Raw genomic sequence first — 27,705 nt, forward strand, 5'->3', positions numbered from 1 at the left:
AAAATAAAGTGTGCACGTTTCTCTTTTCTTTCAAAACGATAAGATGAGAAAACATTCTTGATCTTATCAACCACAGAGCAAAACGCACGCAGCGAAAAACAATAGTCCTGGGGTTGATTGGATCTGTGTGTAATCCAATTCCACCATATCACCCTATTTGACTTTGTACTGCGGCTGAGGTTCATGGCCGAGCAAGGCAAGCATTGTGATCTAAGATCGAATAATAAACGCAAACTACGCAGAATTCACAACCTCTTCATATACGAGCACATTAATTCAAGCTCAGAGTTAAGTTCCCACCAAATATTTGACCTTTCTGAGACATTTTTAGCTGCCATGTTGGGTTGTCTGTGCGTGAAGGAGAGAGGTGTGATGATTAATAAGGATCCTGTCAGGTTACATAACCTGAACATGTATAAAAAGCCATAACATTTGATGACAGGTTACATATTCCAACCGGCAGTGTGTTGTGCCTCCGCGTCGATCACTGAGAATACGATGGGCCGTTTTGTAACTACGGCACATATCAAACTGTGTATGCTGAGAAAGAAAGAGAAAAGGTGTAGGATTTGTCCATCCTGCGTGAAAATGCCGCTAGGTCTGTCCATTTATCTGTGAAAACAATATGGAAGCATATTTTTTTTACAAAAACTACAAAACTATTCCCATGTTTGTGCCCTTAAGTGTGGTTTTCCTAGCACTATGGTTTGATAGTTTGCTACTATTCATGCAATGTCTACAGGCACTACAATATTATTTTTGTTCATTCCGATGCTAAAGGCTTAGCAATGTCATGAGCTGCTGAGACATTTTTGTAATTAACTGTGTTTGGTAGAGTTTGTGACTGACTGCTCAGATCTAAGAAGTGTCATCCTTGCGTTTCACACTCTTGGGCCTGAGCAGTGCTAAATGTGCTAAAAGATTTCTCTGTTGTCCTGGTGAGTACAGGCAGTGACTACTCTCTCCCTCCGTGCCTGGCGCACAGACACAGCACACCATGCAATGCTGATGTCTCATCCCAGCATGCAATGTGTCATTAAGATTCCCCTCTCGAGTCATCACACACGCCCCAAACCAGCACCAACACACTAACCAACCAACCCAGCTCAATCATCTGCCAGTCTCACCACCCATCTCACCAAGCCTCGATCAAGCTCAAAAATCATACTCCCCGTCTGTACTGCAAAACTATTTCTCAGAAAAGCCCACTCTCTCTCTTAATCAATAAAACTGGTGCATGCTAATGATTTCCTTCCTCTGAAGGTCAAGCAGACAACCTGCAAATGGTAGGCGACAGAAAGCAATAGAAACCAGTGAAGGAGGAGAACAGAGATGGATGCACTGTGGGCTTATCCAATACATGCAGGTCCTCATTAAAGGGTCATTATATGCATAATCGCTCTCTCTCTCTCTATATATATATATATATACAGTATATATATATATATATGTGTGTTTGTCATTCATTGACATATTTCATCACTATCTCCCCGGGAGGTAATTAGAGAGTGGATGAATATTGTTACTGTGAGAAAACAGAGGAGGAAGGAAGGAGTGGCAGTCTGGAGCTTCTGAAACAATGCATATGATATGTGGCACTGCACTGAGCCTGTGGGATCACTCACATCAAAGCAGTGTTAATTCACAATAAGTAAGAATCGACTCAAAGCTTTCTATTTCATTCCTGTCAGCACAGTGTGTCATGCAGCCTATCAACATTTAAACTCAGCTGCTGCAATGGGACAATGCAAAGGGTTTTGCAAAAAACATTTGCCTTTTTGATATGACATAATGGTCTCTAACATTAAACACAAGCTGGTTACATACATTTAAGGAAGTAGTCGTAAGTGGAGCATTCACAGTAAGCATAGTGTGCTATGTACTGAGCAGACAAAAAGCATTACCGTGGATAACTACTAAAGCCATGGCAGCAGAAGCTAAAATGGAGTGGGTTTAGCATTATTAGCCCACTATGCATAGATACAATAATATAAAGGTATGGCAGCATGGCAGATTAAGCCAATCTCACATAGTTCTAGTCCAAGGACCCAGCCAGGCAATTCAGCAATGGAATAATCCAAAGAAGTGTAAAGAATAATTATAATTGTAATATCTCTCCCTTTCCCTCTCTCACATCGATTCTCTTCCTACCTCTCCCGCTTCCCATTGGGGTACTTACCCAATTTAGTAGCTCCACAATAACACATTGACATTAGGTTTGATAAAAGCCCAATCTAACTTCATGTGATTTATAGAGTTTCAGTCATGCACTGCTTTTAACTTTGTTCACACTCAGACAGAGCAAATACTATGGAGTGGAGACTGTCCTATCATCCTTTCACCTGTACTCATGGGTTTATTCAACTCAATGCCCTAACTTGCTCGGCTCCTCCAGACACTTTCCTCTAATGCAAGAAATACTTCAAATATCCCCACCACAACCACCACCACGGCATTAACACTCTCTCTCTCTCTCTCTCTCTCTCTCTCTGTCCCGAGATATTTGGCTTCCTCAATTATTCATCTCTTAATCTTCTGGCTACTCTTTTTTTTGTATATTTTTGTATGTGTTTATCTTTAAGTGCATCGGGGAGAAATAATACATTACATACAGTACTTAGTATTCAAACTGTTACTCGGGTCACAGAAAGATAATATTAACCTGTTTCCATAAGAGTGCATGCTCAAAGGACCTAAAACTAGTTGGTGTTTGATCAATCGTTTTCACATTGTTTTTTATTTTTCATTTTATTTTCTCAACAACAACCATACATAAACAAAATACAATCAACAGAGGAACACACATTTCAACAAACATCAATGACATCATACCTGCTCATGTTCCCACAGCAACCATACACATCATGTCTCACAACCACACTCCCCCTCATCCTTCATCCCCCGGAACATTCCATCAACCATTTTCAAATGAGAGAGATATTGCAGGTGCCTACATTTGTACTCAGCACTACTGTCTGCAGGCTTATGGTACAATACATTAACAAAAATATGTGGACACCTGCTCGTCGAACATCTCATTCCAAAATCATGGGCATTAATATGTAGTTGGTTCCCACTTTGCGGCTATAACAGCCTCCAGCACTCGGCGATCCCGTTCTGTGAGCTTGTGTGTGCTTCCACTTCGCGGCTGAGCCGTTGTTGCTCTTAGACGTTTCCACTTCAAAATAACAGCATTTACAGTTGACCAGGGCATCTCTAGCATGCCAGAAATGTAACAAACTTTCTTGTTGGAAAGGTGGCATCCTTAGGCTGTGCCATGTTAAAAGTCATTGAGCTCTTCAGTAAGGCCATTCTACTGCCAATATTTGTCTATGGAGATTGCATGGTAGTGTGTTCGATTTTATAAACCTGTCAGCAATGGGTGTGGCTAAAATTGCCAAATCAACTAATTTGCACGGGTGTCCACATACTTTTGTATATATAGTGTATGATCCTCATTGAAGCAATATACACCATTATAGTATTACACTGTGGATTCTATATTGAATACAGATGTGCACAAAGCAATTCCAATTCATTACTGTGTGTGCAGCAATACGGGGGCTGGCTCCCAGAGAGCACTCAGATGCCTAAAACCTAAAACCCAACCTTCGTTATCACAACGCATCAGGAATAGTTGTTAACTGATCTCATCTCTGATAAATACACTGCATGTCTGCATTGTGACAATTCCCAACAATAATCCAACAATGAGTATGGTACAGGCCACATCGCCACAGAATGAGATAGCCATTCTGTCAATCGACAACAGGCATGAATAATAGAAGATGAGCCAACCAGGGCAGATGGCTGCCACCTCATAGGAGTTGGGGATTAGGGTTGCATGCTCCATCACACTAAACATGATATATGACAGACATACAAACTGTACACTGTACCAGGCTGGCTACCTGCTCAACGTGCATCATTAACAGTGTCCTAAGTACAGTTCCAAGGAACACCACTATTCATGCATGTATTCATATCCACCAGGCAAACTCAATCAAGCCCAGCTGAAGTGTTTGAAATAAACTCATTTGAAGGTCCAGTACAGTGCAGGTCTGAACTGTACCTGGTTAATCACTAGCAGTGTCTTGAGTATGGTTCCAAATGATCATCACTAATCACACTGATATACACACACAGCTACAGTGTCTTGCGAAAGTATTCGGCCCCCTTGAACTTTGCGACCTTTTGCCACATTTCAGGCTTCAAACATACATATATAAAACTGTATTTTTTTGTGAAGAATCAACAACAAGTGGGACACAATCATGAAGTGGAACGACATTTATTGGATATTTCAAACTTTTTTAACAAATCAAAAACTGAAAAATTGGGCGTGCAAAATTATTCAGCCCCTTTACTTTCAGTGCAGCAAACTCTCTCCAGAAGTTCAGTGAGGATCTCTGAATGATCCAATGTTGACCTAAATGACTAATGATGATAAATACAATCCACCTGTGTGTAATCAAGTCTCCGTATAAATGCACCTGCACTGTGATAGTCTCAGAGGTCCTTTAAAAGCGCAGAGAGCATCATGAAGAACAAGGAACACACCAGGCAGGTCCGAGATACTGTTGTGAAGAAGTTTAAAGCCGGATTTGGATACAAAAAGATTTCCCAAGCTTTAAACATCCCAAGGAGCACTGTGCAAGCGATAATATTGAAATGGAAGGAGTATCAGATCACTGCAAATCTACCAAGACCTGGCCGTCCCTCTAAACTTTCAGCTCATACAAGGAGAAGACTGATCAGAGATGCAGCCAAGAGGCCCATGATCACTCTGGATGAACTGCAGAGATCTACAGCTGAGGTGGGAGACTCTGTCCATAGGACAACAATCAGTCGTATATTGCACAAATCTGGCCTTTATGGAAGAGTGGCAAGAAGAAAGCCATTTCTTAAAGATATCCATAAAAAGTGTCATTTAAAGTTTGCCACAAGCCACCTGGGAGACACACCAAACATGTGGAAGAAGGTGCTCTGGTCAGATGAAACCAAAATTGAACTTTTTGGCAACAATGCAAAACGTTATGTTTGGCGTAAAAGCAACACAGCTGAACACACCACCCCCACTGTCAAACATGGTGGTGGCAGCATCATGGTTTGGGCCTGCTTTTCTTCAGCAGGGACAGGGAAGATGGTTAAAATTGATGGGAAGATGGATGGAGCCAAATGCAGGACCATTCTGGAAGAAAACCTGATGGAGTCTGCAAAAGACCTGAGACTGGGACGGAGATTTGTCTTCCAACAAGACAATGATCCAAAACATAAAGCAAAATCTACAATGGAATGGTTCAAAAATAAACATATCCAGGTGTTAGAATGGCCAAGTCAAAGTCCAGACCTGAATCCAATCGAGAATCTGTGGAAAGAACTGAAAACTGCTGTTCACAAATGCTCTCCATCCAACCTCATTGAGCTCGAGCTGTTTTGCAAGGAGGAATGGGAAAAAATGTCAGTCTCTCGATGTGCAAAACTGATAGAGACATACCCCAAGCGACTTACAGCTGTAATCGCAGCAAAAGGTGGCGCTACAAAGTATTAACTTAAGGGGGCTGAATAATTTTGCACGCCCAATTTTTCAGTTTTTGATTTGTTAAAAAAGTTTGAAATATCCAATAAATGTCGTTCCACTTCATGATTGTGTCCCACTTGTTGTTGATTCTTCACAAAAAATACAGTTTTATATCTTTATGTTTGAAGCCTGAAATGTGACAAAAGGTCGCAAAGTTCAAGGGGGCCGAATACTTTCGCAAGGCACTGTATATAAAGCAATATATCAGCTGTGCTAATCAAACCAAACTGTTCTGGGAACAGACACCAGGTGGTCCAAAATGCTCAAAGCACCATCAATTATCCATATGGTTTCAACCACGGATCTCTTTGCTGGTTGTTTGGAAAATGCAATACATACAGTACATTTGTGGTTTTGCTAAGTCAAAAGTTTGGACATACCTACTCATTCCAGGGTTTTTCTTTTTTTAAATTATTTTCTACATTGTAGAATAATCGTGAAGACATCAAAATTATGAAATAACACATTTGGAATCATGTAGTAACCTAAAAAGTATTCAACAAATTAAAATATACTTTATATTTGAGATTCTTCAAAGTAACCACCCTTTGCCTTGATGACAGCTTTGCACACTCTTGGCATTCTCTGAACCAGCTTCATGGGGTAGTCACCTGGAATGCATTTCAATTAACAGGTGTGCCCTGTTAAAAGTTAATTTGTGGAATGTCTTTCCTTCTTAATCCATTTGAGCCAATCAGTTGTGTTGTGACAAGGTAGGGGTGGTGTACAGAAGATAGCACTATTTGGTAAAAGACCAAGTCCATATTACGGCAAGAACAGATCAAATAAGCAAAGGAAAATGACAGTCCATCATTACTTTAAGACATGAAGGTTAGTCAATATGGAAAATGTCAAGAACTTTGAAAGTTTATTCAAGCGCATGATGAGACTGGCTGTCATTAGGACCACCACAGGGAAGGAAGACCCAGAGTTAACTCTGCTGCAGAGGATAAGTTCATTAGAGTTACCAGCCTCAAAAATGTAGCCCAAATAATTACTTCAGAGTTCAAGTAACAGAAACATTTCAACATCAACTGTTCAGAGGAGATTGCGTGAATCAGGCCTTCGTGGTGGAATTTGAGATTTCTGGTTCCAACCGTCGTGTCTTGTGAGACGCAGAGCGGGTGAACGGATGGTCTCCTCATGTGTAGTTCCCACAGTGAAGCATGGAGGAGGTTTGATGTGGGGATGCTTTGCTGGTGACACTGTCTGTGATTTATTTAGAATTCAAGGCACACTTAATCAGCATGGCTACCACAGCATTCTGCAGCGATACGTCATCCCATCTGGTATGTGCTTAGTGGGACTATCATTATTTTTTCAACGGGACAATGACCCAAAACACACCTCCAGGATGTGTAAGTAAGGGCTATTTGACCATGAAGGTGAGTGATGGAGCTGCACCAGATGACCCGATTTCAACCCACCAGGTCGCAGTTGTAAATGAGAACTTGTTCTCAACTAGCCTACCGGGTTTAAAAAAAAGTTAAATTATTATTATTTTTTTAAATGAGATGGTTTGAGATGAGTTAGAATGCAGAGTGAAGGAAAAGCAACAAAAAGTCTTCCGAATATGTGGGATTTCCAAGACTTTTGGAAAAGCATTCCAGGCAAAGTTGTCATCAAGGCAAAGGGTGGTTACTTTGAAGAATCTCAAATATAAAGTATATTTTACTTTGTTGAATACATTTTTGGTTACTACATGATTCCTTATGTGTTATTTCATAGTTTTGATGTCTTCACTATTATTCTACAATGTAGAAAATAGTAAAACTAAAGAAAAACCCTGGAATGAGTAGGTATGTCCAAGCTTTTGACTAGTACTGTATAATCAGCCCTTTAGAGTAATATAGTTTAGAAGATGAGGTGGCGTCAGCTGGGAACACTGTGTGACGGTGCTGTAGTGAGCCAGAACGGCTCTGTACAGCAGTTTCATATAGCTCTGCCTCTATCACAGCCAAAGCCTTGTAGCTGTACAGAACAGCTCTGCCTATTCAGTTTTTGTAGCTCTGCCTCTATCTGTCACAGCCAAAGCCTTGTAAAGGGCTTATCCCATAAGTGGTGTGTATAGTCTTCTCAAATGTGTCACGGCAGGGTCCATGTGTGTCCCTGGGCAGATTAAGGCCAGGCAGAAGAGACCATATCCCCACCTATTCACTCTAATCTCGTCATACTCAGGGCCTGACAAACTACAATTTACACAGAGACACAAGAAGCTGTTAACTACCTACAGTACAATGAGATTATATATATATTATTATGATATGTTTGTATTTACAAACACCAAATAGTCAGAGAATATTGTGAATATTGATATATTTGAACTAAAAGTGACTAGACCACAAATCATGAAAGATTCTACATTACCTTGAAATATTGTAATTTTTGGTTGTTAAACCTTCCAGATCTTCTTTAGGAATATTCACTTTTTAAAACAGGAACTAACATGTTATTGTCATTTCATTTAACACAGTGCATATCAATCTATCAATATTTTAGAAACTAGGGATCAGTGCCTCGTCAGTCAAATACGTAATAGCATTACAGACTCACTGGCCTTCACCACAGAAACTAAACTATTACCATTCCTGACTACCACTTTTCTCCTGTTTAAACCAGCAGGTTGTAGCGGGATCAAAACAATTTGCCGCTGTCCCCTTGACAGCTCATTATCACAGACAAACATCCCTCAAAGTACCTCCCACTCACAGACAGCGAGAGGAACTCATTCTAGTCACCCCATCACACTGACAAAGATCTCACCCTGCATCAACAACTTGAGGGACACCAAATGAAAGAAAATAAAACATTGAAATACCTGGTGGTTTTAATTAGTTGTTACCAGATGAGGTTTTCTCCTGCACTAGTAAACAGTAAATCCTCATTTGGTTTGGGATCCTCCACAAGCCTTAGGACTCCAAAGCTTCCTACAGTTCTATCTACAGTATGCCTGTCTGATTCGATGCTGTAGATCAATTGGGTATCAGTGTTTTTTCTATACTATATTGGCAAAAACTCTCCCAAATACTTGCTTCCATTATATATCACAAACCAATATTGAAAGGACAACATGTATTCCTTTTTTCAAATCCCAAACAACAAATGATAATATAAATCCATGTGGTGCTTCTTATCAGTCAAATAAAGGTATTGTATCACCTTTCTAGGTGATCCTGGAACATGGGTTTAGACTAAAAGGATCAGTAGAGCAGTCTTCAGTCTAGCCAGTGTGTCATGGGTTAAACAGGACCACCAGGTCTATCTACATCTCATCTGAGTAATTCTCATAGAGAGATCATTATTAACTGACCTCAACATGTCATCAGACCCCCAGTGGAGACCAAACAAAATAAACTAAAATGAACAAATCATCAGACCACCAATAAACTAGCCATCCTGCAGCTTCTACAGGACCTAGTAGACCTGATTGTTGTTTAACCTTTTTGGGATAGGGGGCAGCACTTCACATTTGGATGAATAGCGTGCCCAGAGTGAACTGCCTCCTACTCTGTCCCAGATGCTAAAATAGGCATATTATTATTAGTATTGGATAGAAAACACTCTGAAGTTTCTAAAACTGTCTGAATTATGTCTGTGAGTATAACAGAACTCATATGGCACGTGAAAACATGAGAAAAATCCAACCAAGAAGTGGGACATCTGAGGTTTGTAGTTTTTCAAGCTTGGCCTACCGAATACACATTGAGATATGGATGAGGTTGCACTTCCTAGGGCTTCCACTAGATTTCAATCATCTTTAGAAACTGGTTTGAGGATTCTACTATAAAGGAGGGGCTCATGAGACCTCTTTGAGTCAGTGGTCTGGCAGAGAGCCTTGGTCTCATGATGCGCGAATCCCGACAGAGTTACTTCTCGTTCCAGTGCTTTTCTGAAGACAAAGGAATTCTCCGGTTGGAACATTATTGATGTTTTATGTTAAAAACATCCTAAAGATTGATTCCATACATTGTTTGACATGTTTCTAACGGACTGTAACAGAACTTTTAGAGTTTTTGTCTGGACGAAATGCTCGCGCCTCATGAAATGGATTACTGGGTTGAACATGCTGACAAAAAGTGGCTATTGGGACATAAATTATGGAACTTTATGGAAAAAATCTGTCATTTATTGTCGACCTGGGATTCCTGGGAGTGCCTTCTGATGAAGATCATCAAAGGTAAGTGAATATTTATGGTGTTGTTTCTAACTTTGTTGATTCCAAAATGGTGGATATTCCTCTGGCTGTTTTGGGTTCTGAGCGCCGTTCTCAGATTATGCTTTTTCCGTAAAGTTTTTTTTAAATCTGACACAGCGGTTGCATTAAGGAGAAGTCTATCTTTAATTCTGTGAATAACACGTGTATCTTTTATCAATGTTTATTATGCGTATTTCTGCAAAATCACTGGATGTTTTGGAATCAAAACATTAGTGCACGTAATGCGCCAATGTAAACTGAGATTTTTGGATATAAATATGCACATTATCGAACAAAACATACATGTATTGTGTAACATGATGTCCTATGAGTGTCATCTGATGAAGATCATCAAAGGTTAGTGATTAATTTTAGAGATATTTCTGCTTTTTGTGACTCCTATCTTTGGCTGGAAAAAGGCTGTGTGTTTTTTCGACTTGGCTCTGAACTAACATAATCATATGTTGTGCTTTAGCTGTAAAGCATGTTTTAAATCTGACACAATGGGTAGATTAACCAGATGTTTATCTTTCATTTGCTGTATTGGACTTGTTAATGTGTGAAAGTTACATATTTCTAAAAAATATTTTTTTATTTCGTGCGCTGCCTTTTCAGTGGAATGTTGTCTAGCGGAAGCCCTGCGCTAGAAAGGTTAAAGGCTCTCCAAACAGTTTTTTGCATTATTATTCATAAATACTTTTCTAACCCTAAACAATATACACGATCAGAGTATTTTTTTATCTACCAATTGGTGCTGAAAAGGAGATGAATATGCATCTAATGACATGGCTTCTTTCATTGATCCCTAATATTCTGAACTGTTCTCCATATATTCTAGTGATTCTGTCACGAAAATTCAAATGAAAGGTACACCAAATATAAAGGGATGGCTTTCGATAAATGTACTGAAAACCCTATTTAATGAAAACTCCCAGAGAAAATATGTTGGCCAGCAAGTGGGAGGGTTTTTAGCAGTTGAATTAAATCTATTCAGTGTACAAGGTAACCACTCCTGCAAAGCCTGTTACCACCTGCATAAGGTAAGTCTGAATACCAACTACTGAGATACGTAGGAAAGGTGTTCATATGAAAGGTGTACATTTCCTAAGTCTGGATTGACTTTTAGAATTGACTCAACAATCAACTCCTTGCTGAGCAATTAACAGATCATACAAACTAAGACATCCTTAAATTCAGTAAACACAGTATGCTAACAGATAAATTATTACCAAAAAACCAATGAGAACATCACATAAAGGTCACATACATTACAAATTCACCTCTTGCTCAAGATTAGCAAAGCTGTTTTGGGAGCAGCAAAACCTTCAGTAGATTCAAGCAAACAGAGAAAATGGTTGCTGTCCATGGTGCTGATTGGATGAATGAGTTTGTAAACACTGTTGTGTGCACTCTACCATGCGGAACACAGATCAAGAGTGAGGGGCTGTCCATGGTTCTGACTCCACAACAACACTTCTAGCTTCGCAAGCTTCTGACACAATCTCACTTGTAACTGTTCATGGAGCTGGACTCTTGGCCAAACTACAACAGTCACCACATTACCAGTTTCTTTGACATCATATGATGACTGCATAACACAGCGTAGAGCATATACCACATGGTAAAACATACTATGCTAACGCCTCTAGAAAGTATACACAGGCATATTGGGTTACATTAACTCACCATTCATGGGTCACATGATTTTTAGCTGAGTCCTATGTCTAGTCTAAATTTAAAACCTATCCAGGTTTAATCCCACCAGAGCTGTCAAGTATCTGCTGACACTTATCAGTCTCCGACATACATGTCTTGTCTCAGGTATCAATAAATGTGTTCAAACCTGCCATGGTACTTCCTCACAGACTCACAGGGAAAAACACACAAGTATCAAAGACGTAAAGACAGTGTAGTAGAGGACTGTAAGTACTTGCTGATCGTATGCTCTCTGTATGAAGTAATATTGGGCACCAGTGCTCTGCCTGTAAATGTAATCAAATATGTCATGGTAACTCCTCACACATGCACCCAGAGGGCATATCAAAGGCAAGATGTTATAGTAGACTATGTACTTGTTGAGCACCCAGGTATGTGATGCTAATCCTACCTGGAGGAGGATGTTGTTTTGCAGCGTTTGATTCCCTCAGTCCCCATATCACACTAACAGCAGGATCCTCATACCGGGCTCTTTGATTCCTTGGCTCGGGCTCACATCATCACGGGGTCTTAATCTCTACTAGCGTAATTAAAACAAGTCTCCGAGCTACAGGGATCGCTGCCACGCCATCTCCAACGTGCCAAATCCCACCCTGATTTTCAAAAGATAGAACTTTCAAATTATATCACAACAAATGAAGAGGTCCCTGGGTCTAAAAATGAATATCTAATGCACTAGATATAATATTTGAATACATGCTACTTTGATAACCAAAGGTGTATTCCACTGTCCTCCCCACCCTAATAGGTGTATGGTAAAGCTGCGGTTGGGCAGTCTCTCCTCCCCCGTCCTCAGTGTTACCCAGCCCTTCAGAGCTGCAGCAGGCAGCAGTATGGAGGGAGAATAAATTGAATTATAGCACCACCAGCCACTGGAAGTGGAGCTGCAGCTCAGTTTGCCTATATGGTTTCTTGCTCATAAGGTAAGCAATACAGTATACCCTTACATACAGTACTAGTGAAAAGTTTGGACACACCTACTCATTCCAGGGGTTTTCTTTATTTTTTACTATTGCCTACATTGTAGAATAATAGTGAAGACATCACAACTATGAAATAACACATGGAATCATGTAGTAACCAAAAGTGTTAAACAAATCAAAATATATTTTAGATTATTCAAAGTAGTCACCCTTTGCCTTGATGACAGCTTTGCACAGTCTTGGCAGCTACCCTGCCCTATTAAGGATGAAGTATCATAGGGTCTGAAGAATTGAAATATGACTTGTTTATCAGATTACATTTATAGAAGTGCCCGTGACAACCAACATTGCTGAAATCAAAGAAACGCCTTGTTAGAATAATATGGAATTCAAATGGTCATTGATGTAGTCTATTGTACTCACTGGATCCAATCGTTATTATGTGAAAATTGTACCATAAATACAGAAAGATTGTACAAACGTGAATTTCCTTTGGGACACGACACTTTGCCATTCTAAATCACATCCATACATTGATTTTTGACTAATTTACATATGATCTCTATACATATCATTCCAGTGCATCAAGAATATGTGGGTATGGTTATAATTATATCATAAGCGCGTCTATAGCAGCCATTGGTGCCATGGTAGTGAGCATGATATATCGCTTAGGACGGGGCAAGATGAGGACGACGCCTGAATCCTCTATCATCATCTGAGCAAATGCCAAGGTTGAGGACTCTTGTTACCTGTCTGGGTAGCCTACATTTATAAGGCTATACACACTTCATGGAGGGCATTTAGCGAAAATATCTATCAGGCTGAACTGGCATGGGGACTCAGCTTCCATATAAATAGAGGTGATTTCAATCTAGCCCCTTATGCCTGGGTGAGTCAGTGAAAGAGGGTGTCTACGTTAACAACCACCCCTCCCCCTTTCCACACACACACACACACACACACACACACACACACACACACACACACACACACACACACACACACACATCATTATCACCACCCAAGTATACCACCACATTCACCCAAATCAATTAGAGCAAGATCAGGTCTATGGATAGCAGTGACCTGGTCAAATAAATGATCCCACTGCGTAATTTTTCATCTACGCCCAGACACTCAAATTGAAATGCAGTCAGACAGCTAGCATTCGTTTAAACTAAGCATTATTTAAGTCTAGTTTTTTTACCCTCCGTTGTTCCTGAATAACCGGTAATACTGAACACACCTGGTTTTCAACAACGTCCTGCAGGTTATCTGGCTATAGAGCCCAATGGGTTCAGCCTTGAAATTCGGTCAACGAACGATGAACGAAAACAAAAAGGACTGATGAAAATGTACAGACATGTACAAACATTTAAACAGTAAAAGTTTACCTTAAAAAGGAACGCCAGCCCTGCTCTGAGCACCGACGATCAGGGGTATCGAATTTTCTCACATTTCATATTTTCCCATGTTCCAATTTTGTTTTGCCCCATTGGATTTAGGCTAAATTAGGCTATATCAATACAAGGTGCGCTGGATTTCAAAGCCCACAACTCTGCCCAGCACATCTCTTCATTGTGCCCGAGTAATTTGACATCGGTCTGCGCTCCTCCGAACCCAATCCACGTGTGTTCCTTTTCTTTTCAGTTTAAAATAAAGATCCAAGAACACCAACACGAAGAGACAGTCAAATTCCAACGCGCTTCGACAGAATCCTTTGGTGAAAAACGGGCGTTTGCTTTCCCCTCAGACTCGCCGAAGACCTTGCCATTCTCCTGCCGCTCGTCGACGCGCCTCACAACAGTAGAGGCTTTCCTCCGCAGTAATACCGGCTTGCTCTATTTAGCTGAATGTACGTCTCTAGAGCCGAGTGCTATAAAGTGGCTGCTATGGGGAACTCAGATCAAATCTCAGCAGGGAGACCGTTGCACCGCTGCACTTTACGCGCACTTCCCCCGTTCTGCCTCCACCACGTAATCCACAGAGTGACAGTGCCTGAGGCACACTTGCCCTCCATCCAAGTTATTAAAAGGCTAGGTCTTTCCGTCCCTCTTCTCCAGTTTATTCTCAGCTATTCAGCCCCGAAAAAGCGCGTAATTATCTAAATATATGCTGCTCAGTAGTTATTACATTTAAAACCTCGACCAAAAAGAAACGTCTATTATGAGGCACAATCAACGGTTCCCCCCATTGCCATCACTGTGCTTTTCCCCAATACTCAGTTCTACCATTCCAGATGATTTAACAAACTAAAAGCTGCAGTTACTGGGACATGTGATGGTAGCTATTTTCCCTCTCCTTTCGATTGGAAAAAATTGAGGAAGTCACCACGGATTGGCTCAGAATCATGTTCGTACTCCTTGATTCAGCCTGTCTCTCAGTGGGACCTGCTAAGAAATGCTGGCGGTAGAGCCTTTGCAGGGCAGACAGAATTTCATTGCAATGAACAAAAGATGGAAAGAACGACGGGCAATAGGACAGTCGCTGATGGAAAAGAACAGGATCCAGCGCGTAGGGCCTAATTTTGTAGAAAACCAACTACATGCACCCGACTTTTTTGTTGCATAACTTTTACAATTGAGTGTGAATAATAAAGTGTTGTGTTTTTGCACTAAAAATGCAGATGTATACATAGTAGGCTTATGTATAGCCTGCCATATCATTCATATATGCACAGCAACGCTGATAAAATGGAAGTGTGAGGTCATTGTTGAGTGGGTTACCAGACTTCAGGTGCTGTTTTGTAGTGTTGAGGTTGAACAAGAGGTTGAAACATTTTGACAATACATATTTTCCGTTTTAAGGGGTAATAAAGTACTGCTATTGTAATAGCTCAATAGCTCAAGTTGATTCTCAGTGAGCTCTTACAAACATTCCATTGGATGTGACTCGGTGCCCTCAAACCAAGGCCTCTCCACTCAGAAGGAACATGCAGCTGATACTACATTTAAAGTAGAGTTATTATGATCATAGTCTAGACTTGCTGTACTAAGCTATTTTAAACAGTCCACAAGCTACAGTGCATTCTGAAAGTACTCAGACACCTTGACGTTTTCCACTTTGTTGCGTTTTAGCCTTACACTAAAATTGATAAAATAGTTTATTTTCCTCATCAATCTACACACAATACCACATAATGACAAAGCACAAACAGGTTTTTAGACATTTTTGAAAATGTATAAAACATTTAAAACTGAAATATTACATTTACATAAGTATTCAGATCCTTTACTCAGTACTTTGTTGAAGCACCTTTGGCAACGATTACAGCCTCAATTCTTCTTGGGTATGACACTACAAGCTTGACACAACTGTATTTGGGGAGTTTCTCCCATTCTTCTCTGCAGATCCTCTCAAGCTTTGTCAGGTTGGATGGGGAGCGTCGCTGCACATCTATTTTCAGGTCTCTCCTGAGATGTTTGATCAGGTTCAAGTCTTGGCTCTGGCTGGGTCACTCAAGGACATTCATAGACTTGTCCCGAAGCCACTCCTGTGTTGTCTGGGCTGTGTGCTTAGGGTCATTGTCCTGTTGGAAGGTTAACCTTCGCCCCAGTCTGAAGTCCTAAGTGCTCTGGAGCAGGTTTTCATCAAGGATTTCTCTGTACTTTGTCCTTTCTTCTTTCCTTCAATCCTGAATGGTCTCCCAGTCCCTGCTGCTGAAAAACATCACCACAACATGATGCTGCCACCACCATGCTTCACCGTAGGGGTGGTGCCAGGTTTCCTCCAGACATGATGCTTGTTATTCAGGCCAAAGAGTTAAATCTTGGTTTCATCAGACCAGATAATTTATTTCTCATGGTCTGAGAGCCTTTAGGTGCCTTTTGGCAAACTCCAAGCGGGCTGTCAGGTGCCTTTTACTGAGAAGTGGCTTCCGAATGGCAACTCTACCATAAATACCTAATTGGTGGAGTGCTGCAGAGATGGGTTATCCTTCTGGAAGGTTCTCCCAACTTCACAGAGGAATGCTAGAGCTGTGTCAAAGTGACCATCAGGTTCTTGGTCACCAAGGCCCTTCTCCCCAGATCGCTCAGTTTGGCCGGGCGGCCAGCTCTAGGAAGAGTCTTGGTGGTTCCAAACTTCATCCATTTAAGATTGATGGAGGCCACAGTGTTCTTGGGGACCTTCAGAAATGTTTAGGTTCCCTTCCCCAGATCTGTGCCCCAGAGCTCTACGGACAATTCCTTCAACCTCATGGCTTGGTTTTTGTTTTGACCTGCGCTGTCAACACAGTCATGTTTGCCTATTGCTCCCAGCAGCCATGCCTCATGAACACGCCAATGTAAACAAATATTTGATGACATTGACTTCTAAGACTGTAATCACTGAACTTTGTCAAGCGTGATACCAATATTCCCTCATCTCTCATTGGCGCTTACAAATTACATTCTACATCAGAGACTTGTACATTCATCGTCAGTGAGCTTCAAGAGCCTCTATTTGTGTTGATTACAATGTCTCTCTACTGAGGATTCTCAAGTCCGTCAAAAGACTATCCATTGAGTAAGGTTACATGCACCCAATAAAACAATTATTGTGGAGAGTCAGATTACTATAATAGTTATTTTAAAGTATGTACATGCTTTGTAAGAAGAATGATTTCCCTCTAATCCTGTTTACATGGGCACATCGGAAATCAGGCTACCGGATATAACTTTTGTTAATACAGAAAATTACCAATCAAAATAGACTTTCTACCACAGTGACCATGTTATTTTTGCAAAGCCTATTTGATTCTGAGTTTGGACACATAACATTTGCATGTGAAAACTATTTGTAGCCTAAGATGGAATCTTTCAGTTTTTCGAATGCAATTCACTTGAGGGAGGCTTGTGCTCCAGCTGCAGGCACATGCACAGATCAAATACACTGCTGGAAAGCCAATTAAGCTGCTTACATTTCCTAATTATTAGAAAGATTGCTCAGAAAACCAGGTGTTTCAATCGGGTTACTCTTACTTAGATTTTGACCTTACTCCGATTAAAATAAGCAGAGTAAGGTGTTTGCATTACTATTTCCTTACTCCTCCTACTGCCATAATCGCTTTAATATGAAATTAGTAGTGTGCATGTAAACGTACTTAATCATAATTGATGGTTATTGTTTTTTTATTGAATATAAAAACATACAATCTACCTGAGGTGAAGCCGCTCAAAATTTACATTATATTCAGTCATCTAACCTTCCCCCACGGGATCAACCAGGGTCAAGCGCCCCGCCAAAGGGCACGTCGACAGATCTCCCAACAAGTCAAAACGGGGACCAGAACCATTGACCTGTCGGGCCACCAGCCCAAGCTCGCAACCGCCAGGCCACCAACCATCCAAGATCCCCCCACAGTTCTCCAAGAGCTGCCCCTCAACCATCCGATGCTACCTGAGGGCAATACTAGAACAAATGGTTTATTGATTCTGTATCCTCACAACAAAATCTACAGAGCTGCGATGATGGGATGTCCCAAATATTCAACATTTTGTTGGTGGCAAGAATTCTGTACAATAATTTTAGCTGAAAGGCACAAAGTCTTGAATCTTGAGTCGTTTTATGTATCAACTCATACACCCTGTGCCATGGAATCGGTACATCAAAAATCTCTTCCCAACTATTTTGCAATCTGTATGGCACAGCTGTCAACATCCTGGTCCTCAAATGAAACTGGTATACTTTTCTATTCATGCTATTTTTGTTCCTCTGCCAGTTTTGATCCTTTATATTGGGCAGACAGCCAGATCCCTACATCCTCCCACAGCCACCTGCCTCCTCCATTTGTGGGGTAATGCTGTAATCAATTGGTTTTAATCTTGGGTTGACCAGACCTTCCCAAACAATTCCGATAATTTAATGAAAGACATAACTCTACCATTCAAATTTAAAATATAATTTAAAAACAAAATACCCTTGTCAAACATATTTTCCATAAATACAGGTATGTTATCAACCAGCACATTTGAGTTCAACCATAATATTTGTGGTAATATGTGTATCTTTTCTGGGGGATGAAATTTAAATTGAGTGTTTGAACAAGGTTTAATTTTCACCTAATCGAAAATGAGACATGGCAATGTGCACAAAGGCAAAAAGGCCATTATTAAACAATGGATGTGCTTTTCTTTATAATCTCCAAGAGAACAATTTTGGGTTTCAGTATAACTTTGAATAAGTGAAGACTTTAGAGAAAGTTTTAGTGTTTTATATTTAATAATCTCAACCCACCCAGTTCATATTCATGATATAAATAGGCACACTTTATCTTGTCTGGTTTAGCATCCCAGATAAAGATACATATTTTCTGTTCATATGATTTGAAAAATAAATCATCAGGAGTAGGCAGCTCCATAAGTAAGTGAGTAAACTGAGATATGAGTGATGGTTATTCTAATGAGATACCCTGGCAACTGTCTCAGTGTCGGTCAGCACTGCCTACAGCTGACAGATGTGGTGAGATGGGGGAGCTGTTGTAATTCATACAACGGGTGGGTCTAATCCTGATTGGTTAAAAGCGCATTCCAGTTGGTGTCTATTTCACAAGTTACCACCGGCTAAATCTATGACGTTAAAATGCCTATTTACTCTGTTCCATCTGACTGTGCAATCCACTGTCTCATCAACCCAGGCAGGGAAGTTATAAACTTGATCTCCACTATAAAAAGCATCTAGACATTATCTCACATTTCTTTGAGACTAACATTTACTTTTCAACAGTGGAGATTTGTATAAACCTTGCTGTCTGTCTCTGACATTTGCAACATTGTTTCAATATTTAAATTCGATCTCCAACTGTCCCATAGTAATGAACGTGTAGGGGTCGGGAGTCGGGACGAGAGAGAGAGTCATGAATCAGCTGGCATAATTTTTATGGATATAGACAATAAAAGGACAATTGAAAAAAGGTCAAACGAAACGAAGTGCAGCTAGTTTGCAGCTTCAGTTTGAAGTGATTGTGTTAACTGTGTTGTTGGCTAGCTCCTCTGAACAACAGTGTCTTAACGAGAGAGCACATTTTCTATGCCAGGTGAAATTGTGCCTCATTAGCTCATTGTTATGGATGTATCCAAGTAAATGTCACTAGAAAACAGCTTAACCCTCCTGCTGTGTTTCAGTTGAATTGGACCGATTTACAAGTTCTCTCTCTGAAAAATTGAGTTAATTTAATCTGATTGTCATAAGGTTCCATGACTTTGTCCACACAGGGCATCTGAAAACACAAAATACATTTGAATGATTTTCATAAAATGTGGGGTGTTTTATTAAACTTTTGTACACCTGTGGTGTTCCCGGTCAAAAATGACTGGTCATTAGAAATGAATAGGTGAGACTACAATTAGTGTATAAAATTGAGTTCAGGCACATGCCCATTCATCAGATGGACACACTTCCTCTCTCAGACCCCAACATGCATGTGTGTTTGAGCACACACACCTCACTCCCCTTCTTGGCTTCCATGGCAACCCCCACAGGAACCTTTCCCCAGGAGAATCTTTCCCCCACGGGGTAAACACCTGTTGGCATTCTCACAAACAATCGCAATATTGTTTCAATAATATATAGGACTTTTCTCGTAGCTCTGGTATGTAAAGCTTTTTTGAGGCCTTGATTATATGGATTTATAATCAACTATAATGGGGCACAGAATTAATTAACATGAAACGAACACAACAGGAGGGCTAAACACATGCAGCTACTGTTGTTATTCAGTCTGCACTGTTTGGCGTGACTGTAAGTTTTCTGCAGTTGGCTAGCCAGCAAGCAAGGTATAAGAACGTTGCCAGCCAGTAGGGCAATGGAACATAGAATGAACGATACAGAACAAAAAGACTGAACGACTAGATCGCGTCTCTGGAAACCAAACCAATAGAACGAACAACCAGCCGGCTTGGGTAGCAACTCTAAATTTGTTTCAGGACTATATCTTGTGGAAGGATGAAATAGTATGAATAAATTAATCAAAAAAACTATTTTAATGAAAATATGTCAATCATTATTTGAATACGTTGGAAACTCGTTGTATAAAAGTGATAATTCTCTCGCAGCCAAACTGATGTATGCCAACCTTTGGTGTCTTTTCTTTAAAAACAGTACACCAGAATGCAGACCTCTGACACAAATCACTGAATAATGTCCAGAAAATGATAGTGGCAATTTACAAGACCTAAACAGCTGATACAGACTTACTGATATAGAACATTTCATTATTTTATATTACAATTCCTAGACAATGATTAAAAAGAAAGGGGCCTTTTCCAGATGGGTAGAAACATACATTACAGGCCACCTCTTCTCAGAGTTCCAACATGATCTCAAGACCTCTCCACACAGATGGAACAATAGCAGCAAAAAACAACAACACCTGAAGTGGAGTTATTATGGCCCTGTAGTCTAGACATGTTACATTACCTATACTCTAAAAAATGCTGTGTTAAAAACAACCCCATTTGGGTTATTTGGTAACCCCGGGTTGCGTAAATGTTTTTTTTTGTTTTGTTTTGTCTTCCACTTAAAACCAAAAAACGTCAATAAAATATTTGAAACAGGACAGAACTCATGCTGGGTTATTTTAACCCAGCCAGTAGAGTTGCGTAAATGACCCAACATGTTGGGTTAATGGGATTAACTAAACATGGATTAATTCAACCATCAGTTGGGTATTTTTTACTTCCATGCTGGGCTGACCTAGCAGCTTGGTCTTTTTATAACGTAATCCTTAGGTTCTTTTCAGGAAGTGTGGCTTATTAAGGGCGTAGCTTTCAGATAGATCTTATTGGCCACCTATGAAAGTAAAAGTAAGTCCTGTTCATCATGTTAACTTTGGACAGGACAGCACAGATGTGCTTCGGGCTTTCCTCACAGCAGGTATAGGCATTTAATGATGGCATATTCTACATGCAATGTCGAATACCGCCACCACCATAAAACTGATAGAGTTCTTTAGTTCTATGCCTCCAACATGATCTTATGACTCTGACAGCATACAGGCGTTCCATACAGCATAGCAGTTATGTATACGGTGAAACAGATACTGTGAACTGATTATAATTGTACATATGAGCTGCACTGAAATCCCAAATGAATCATTCTCTAACACCAGTAGGTTTACAATAAAGGTATGAGGGCCACAATTTATCATCTTCAGAGGGAAAACCCATTCAATCACATATCCAGCACTGTGATGATACAGTGTATCAGTATAAACTACATTTATATTCATATACATATCCTGAAAGAGATCACGAGTTGACTTACAGTCATTGACTGTAAATCATTGTGGGTTTTCTCCCCCATTCTATAAATTGGAGATACAACATAAATGACAACCCACACGCTTTTTCTCAAGACAATTGCCACGAGGTTATGGTGAATTATATTTTAGAGACAAGTGAAAAAAAACGGTATAATTGTACATACAATACTGCAGAGACAAAGTGCATGGCTGTTTTAAAGTAAACTGTTTTATTTCGATAAATAAACCACACTGACACCTCTACATGAAGTGGTTAGATCAGTTATACTGCTGCAATACTATCACCTGACGAAATGCAATCATATTAGAATGAATTACACTCACGTGTGTGTGTGCAGCTCTTGGAAAGACATATCACAACGAGGGATGTAGAATGGGAATAATAATCCACTCGCCCTGTCAATCACGCACCTGTCTTATTAATCAGACACACCTGGTGCCTTCATTCACACACCTGTGGTATTCAGATATGTTTCATTTGGATACCTTAAACATATTATGATCTTGACAGGCGATCAGAGAATGTATACAATATTTCCTTTGGGATTTATTTCATGGTGCATATTTGGATAAACTCCATGTTACGTTGGTTAGAGGAGAACATGTAAAAGAGGGCTAATTGCCCTGACAGAGATTAACCACTAGCTTTCATTTTATGCAACAACCGAACAGGAATACATTAGTAACAGCCAGGTAGGATAAATGAGATGTTTTTTCTCCCTCCCGAATGTTCTCTAGACAATGAAGCTAATGATTTATAATGGTTGCCTCCATAAAGCCTTCATAAGCAATACATGAGTGTCATAAATCATCTATAACCTTACGTCATGCTTTATGAAGGGTTAATAAATGTGGCCTAACTGTGTTATATAATCAAGACAAGTTTAAACCATACTTTCCCTTTATTTTTACATTTGAAACCCCTTAACATTAATACAAGAGAGTTCTTTGTTTCTTGCCATTTTAAGCCTGTAATCGAACCCACAAATGCTGAAGCTGTAGTCTATAAAGAAGGCCAGTTTTATTGCTTCTTTAATCAGGACAACAGTTTTCAGCTGTGCTAATATAATTGCAAAAAGGTTTTCTAATGATAAATTAGCCTTTTAAAATGATAAACTTGGATTAGCTAACACAACGTGCCATTGGAACACAGGAGTCACTGTTGCTGATAATGGGCCTCTGTACGCCTATGTGGATATTACATAAAAAAATCAGCTGTTTCCAGCTGCAATAGTCATTTACAACATTAACCATGTCTACACTGTATTTCTGATCAATTTTATGTTATTTTAATGGATGGAAAATGTATTTTTCCTTGCTTTGTGAAGCCTGAATTTAATATGATTTATAAAGACTTCATTCAGCAGTGCTTATAGCACAGGTTTATGTTACATTTGACATTAGTGGTTATGTCACACAGTTATGCCACATTTATGAACCCTGTATAGAGCATCACATACTGTTATAGATGATTTATTACATATTTATGTAGTGCTCATGGAGGCTTTCTGAAGACATTAAGAAGCCTTAATAAGCTGCACTTAATTTACTTTGCCATTGGGCTGGTGCCTTTCCCACCCTACTTATGTACTGTATTGTAGGTTATTAACTACTATGTATGTGCCAGGGATGCAGCTGGAGCTGGAGCTTGGTATATCCATCTAGGACCCTCAAGGCATAGCCATAAAGTCCAAAAGTCTCCATATCAAAACACTCTGTCTGGGTTTGATGTCCAACGCTATTTGAATAGGACGATGAGATTACTTTTACACTGTACTCATTTGCATTTTGTCCTGCTGTGCAGTCTCCGTGCTCTTTCATGATGTGCCTTCATTGTAGCTGCACATCAGACTGTACAGCACCAATCCTGCGTCATTAAAGTATGTGTGTGTACTACAGTGTGGTTAAATTGGCTGAGCGACTGAATATGAAGTGTTTACGATAGCAGGTCATGTGTGGTCTGATCTCTGATTCAGGGTGTTTTCAGCTTAATGTGACACAGAGGCCATTTTGTTCCGTTTTTCCATCTGCACTTTATTTGTCTCCCTTAATGTGCAGCACACACATAGACACGCACACATGCAAACACACACACACACACACACACACACACACACACACACACACACACACACACACACACACGTCTTCTTATCTGGCAGAGAAGAGAGAGAGAGAGAAGCCAGAGTGACCCTGTATAAACCTCCTTCAAGTGATATAATCACACACTTCTCCGTGACATAGACAGCTGGCAAAAACACAGCACCACTCCCAGAAACAATGGAAACACATATCCACAAGTGGATTCTAAAGACAGAAATCCACTGCATAACGCTATTCACCATCCATCCCTCCCTCTTTCCTCTCATTACTGGCCAATCAGTGACTGAGCCAAACAGTTAGTAAACATTTGTGGACATCTTTTGTCTACATGACGTTTTGGGAAACACTCATTGAACATCGTGCACATCAGGAGCAGTGCATCATTTATAAAAACATTGATAAATAAAGTCGAAAGTCACTCTATATACGCTCCCAATAAATTAAGGTTTATAAAACACCAACATTTTGGCACACAGTGCATTCTTCAGGGTTGGAGTGGTGCGTCATTAAAATCATCATAGTGTCCAAAGCTCCATTGAATGCAACAAATGAGATGCTGATCATACAGTGGAACATAAAAAAATATATATATATATATATCTATATACCTTCTCTCTTTCTCAGTCATACAACACAATGTTATTTACCCCGCACATACAACACGACACAGAAGACTGAACTCCACTATAGACATAACAAGATGGATGGTTATACTGTTTGTTGAAGCATGTGGCCCGTCTGTAATCAGCTCAGTGTTGTGTTTGCCAATGGGATATGTCATTGGAGATGTCCGTCTTCATTACAGGGCAGATGAGGAGAACGGGGCATGGACTAACGCACGCACGCACGCACGCACACACACACACACACACACACACACACACACACACACACACACACACACACACACACACACACACACGAGAGGCTGGAGAGAGGATAACATCACATCCGACCATTACAGCGCACAGAGGAGAGAAGAGGGGCTGACAGCTAGGCTATACTTATATCACAGGTACTGTACTGCTTCTATCAAACTAACTGCACAACACATACCAGAAACATTGTTACTGTAGCTAACTATGAAAAACACAACTGATCATCACCCCCACACTACAGTACCTTGTTCTCCTTTTCACAGATATAAAAACCACTTAGACCACTTTTTTTTATTTTATTCAGAGCATTGTGCCATAATAACTATCCCATTTTGTACTTGTTTATACAATCTTAAGCCATTTTATTTTAGCTAGTGTTTCTTGGTGATGGATAGCCAAGATTTGGTTGTTTTAGTGATGCAGTCGAAATCTGCAGCAATCTGAGTATATGTATTATGAAACACAATAGGACATGACTTTGCTACATTTAGATTAACTAGACAAAAATGGCTTTACGAGACAAATAACGTTCAATTTAATGCCAATTCTGCATTTTGAAATCTGATAAATAGTGTGAAATAAAGGGAAGAAAGACTTGTCACACTTTAACCTGACTGAAATGGAAGCGAAAGCAAGTAGAGAAAAGACTACACATCTGTGTGACTTCTGAGGGTTTTGTTGTTTCACAAAGTATGTGACCAGTTTACCTGATAGACGAGAGATGAACGTGACACAGCACAGCATTGAATAAAGCAACACGTCTACAACACCAGCTATTTCCTAATGTCCATATGCACATTCAAAGTTGTATTGGTGTGGTTCAGACATTTTCCATGTTCCATGTTCCATGCATTCCGGGAAGGAGAAGCAGCTGAGACTGTCATGCTTCTTTGAGTCTCAGAGGAGAAGGCAAGCTGTTCCACCTCCATCAAAAACAGGGGCGGCATCTGAAATGGCACCCTATTCCCTTTGTAGTGCACTACTTTTGACCAAGGGCTATAACTAATAGGTAATAGGGTGCCATTTTGGACACAGCATGGCCTTGGGACTTGCTTTTGTTCTAGCTCATCCTGCCTCTCCTCCTGCCTCTATCCATCCCTCTTGCTTTTCATGTAAGGTCTTGTTCATTACCCGTTTGTAATTGAAGCTTCTTGTTCCTCTTGCTTTGTTTAGGCAGAGTATAGCGCTGTACCAAAGTTCCAACATAGCATACTACTTGGAATGAGGTAAGGTATTCGGGCATGCATTAGGAATAGTATGCTAACAAGGACATTGTAACATGATAATCAGAGAAGTGACATAATAGGAAGGCTAACATATGCACAGGGAAAAGTTGATCTCTTGGTTTATCTCTCCACTATTTTGTTTTATGTAGTCATAAAGAGCAGAACATGTGTGCCTTAGTACACAAGACTGACCCCTTTGACTCTGTATATGACTCCCCAAGCTTCAGAGGATATGCTAATAGATAATACCATTAAGCTGTTGCTGGGTGTCGAACTGCTTTGACAGACAGGTGGGAATTGTTTCTTTAGTGGTTTTTGGATGGGTTTGTTTTTTATTTGAGGAGGCAGCATAATGTGTTCCTGGCTCTGGAGATAAAACAACAGGAGAGTGCGTCCGTGCTGAAACCCACAGGATCACTGTTAACATTTTATTCCTACCAGAGAACTGTGAATACGCGCCATACAGTGTGTCAGATTGACCGTTGTTGTGCATTGGCTGTGTAGACCGTTTTAATGTCAATGCCAATTCACTTTAGTCTTTAATCTTATACTGTACCAAATCCTACATTGAATTTTGAACAAGAAAATACATGCAGTGGAATATGGAGATAAATAACCTAAGCCACAGCTTTATCACCATGCAACCACATGACAAAAGCAGGACGCATGCGAATGAACGGATCTCAATGGGAATGATAAGGAGAGGCTTCGCATTACAGATATGTTTAGACTTTGTTTATTTTGGCTACTCGGTATCAAGGTAGTGTAAAATGAGCAGTATCACAGGTCATGCTAGAAGGTGTTAAGAGATATTGTCACCTGTCACTCATTTCAGATCCCTTATTTGCCTATGAAGCTGTAACGGCTGTCATGGGTTGAAGAAGGTAAGGACCAAGGTGCAGCGTGGTACGTGTTCATCTTTTTATTTTGAACTGAACACTGAATAATAAAACAACTAAGAGAATGACCGAAACAGTTATGTCTGGTGCAGACACAAAAACAGAAAACAACTACCCACAAAACCCATGTGGGCAAGAGCTACCTAAGTATGGTTCTCAATAAGAGACAATGACAGACAGCTGTCCCTGATTGAGAACCATACCCGGCCAAAAACAAAGAAATACAAAAACATAGAAAAAAGGACATAGAATGCCCACCCTAGTCACACCCTGGCCTAACCAAAATAGAGAATAAAAAACCTCTCTATGGCCAGGGCATGACAGAAGCTGTCCCATTCTTTGTTATGACTAAACAAGTATGGCTGGTAGTCCATTCTTTTACCTTTCAGATAATCCATAATACAGCAACAACAAAAAATTACAGGTATCCCGGTCAACAAGTTTTTTTTACAACATCTCTGGAAATAAGAGTGGGTGGAAAAAAATCAAGTTTTCCCACTGAAGATGAGTGGCTTATTATGGTAATATTGTTGCAGCCTGGTCGATCACAGAAGCTCAGTGTCACACTGGTAACCATCCCTGCCCACTCTATGTATGAAGACTAACACTGTGCATTAAACAGTGATGCAACGAAGACAATTCCTAATTCAATAGGAATCTAGGGTGATGAAAATGATTTAATATGGTGATATTGTCTCAATACATCCATGGGTAAAGGGGTTGATAAGAGGGGCCACTGCACACAGTGTGTGCTCTACAGTGCACTTAACACATCTGGTTGAAGCAGCATTTGGATGCTCAACAAACCACCCATCCAAAAAAATAAGTGGCCAGTGAATGGACCTGTCCATTCAGACGCCTGGGGCAGCTGTCCTGAGCCATGTTTAAATGGAGAGCTGAGAGAGAGAGAGAGAGAGAGAGAGAGAGACAAAGAGAGACA

The 27,705-nt window shown here is 40.2% G+C and overlaps 1 protein-coding gene across 1 annotated transcript in view; it reads right to left on the reverse strand.

Annotated features, from left to right (window-relative positions):
• LOC110497721 (leucine-rich repeat and fibronectin type-III domain-containing protein 5) overlaps positions 1-14,785 on the reverse strand; it is a 54,559-nt gene extending 39,774 nt beyond the window's left edge. The window contains exon 1 of the mRNA XM_021574034.2: positions 13,813-14,785. The gene's annotated coding sequence lies outside the window, so the exon portion shown is untranslated. The remainder of the gene's footprint in view (positions 1-13,812) is intronic.
• Positions 14,786-27,705: the final 12,920 nt, after the last annotated feature.

The sequence above is a fragment of the Oncorhynchus mykiss genome, chromosome 19 (genome assembly GCF_013265735.2).
Source record: "Oncorhynchus mykiss isolate Arlee chromosome 19, USDA_OmykA_1.1, whole genome shotgun sequence".
Classification (NCBI taxonomy): domain Eukaryota; kingdom Metazoa; phylum Chordata; class Actinopteri; order Salmoniformes; family Salmonidae; genus Oncorhynchus; species Oncorhynchus mykiss.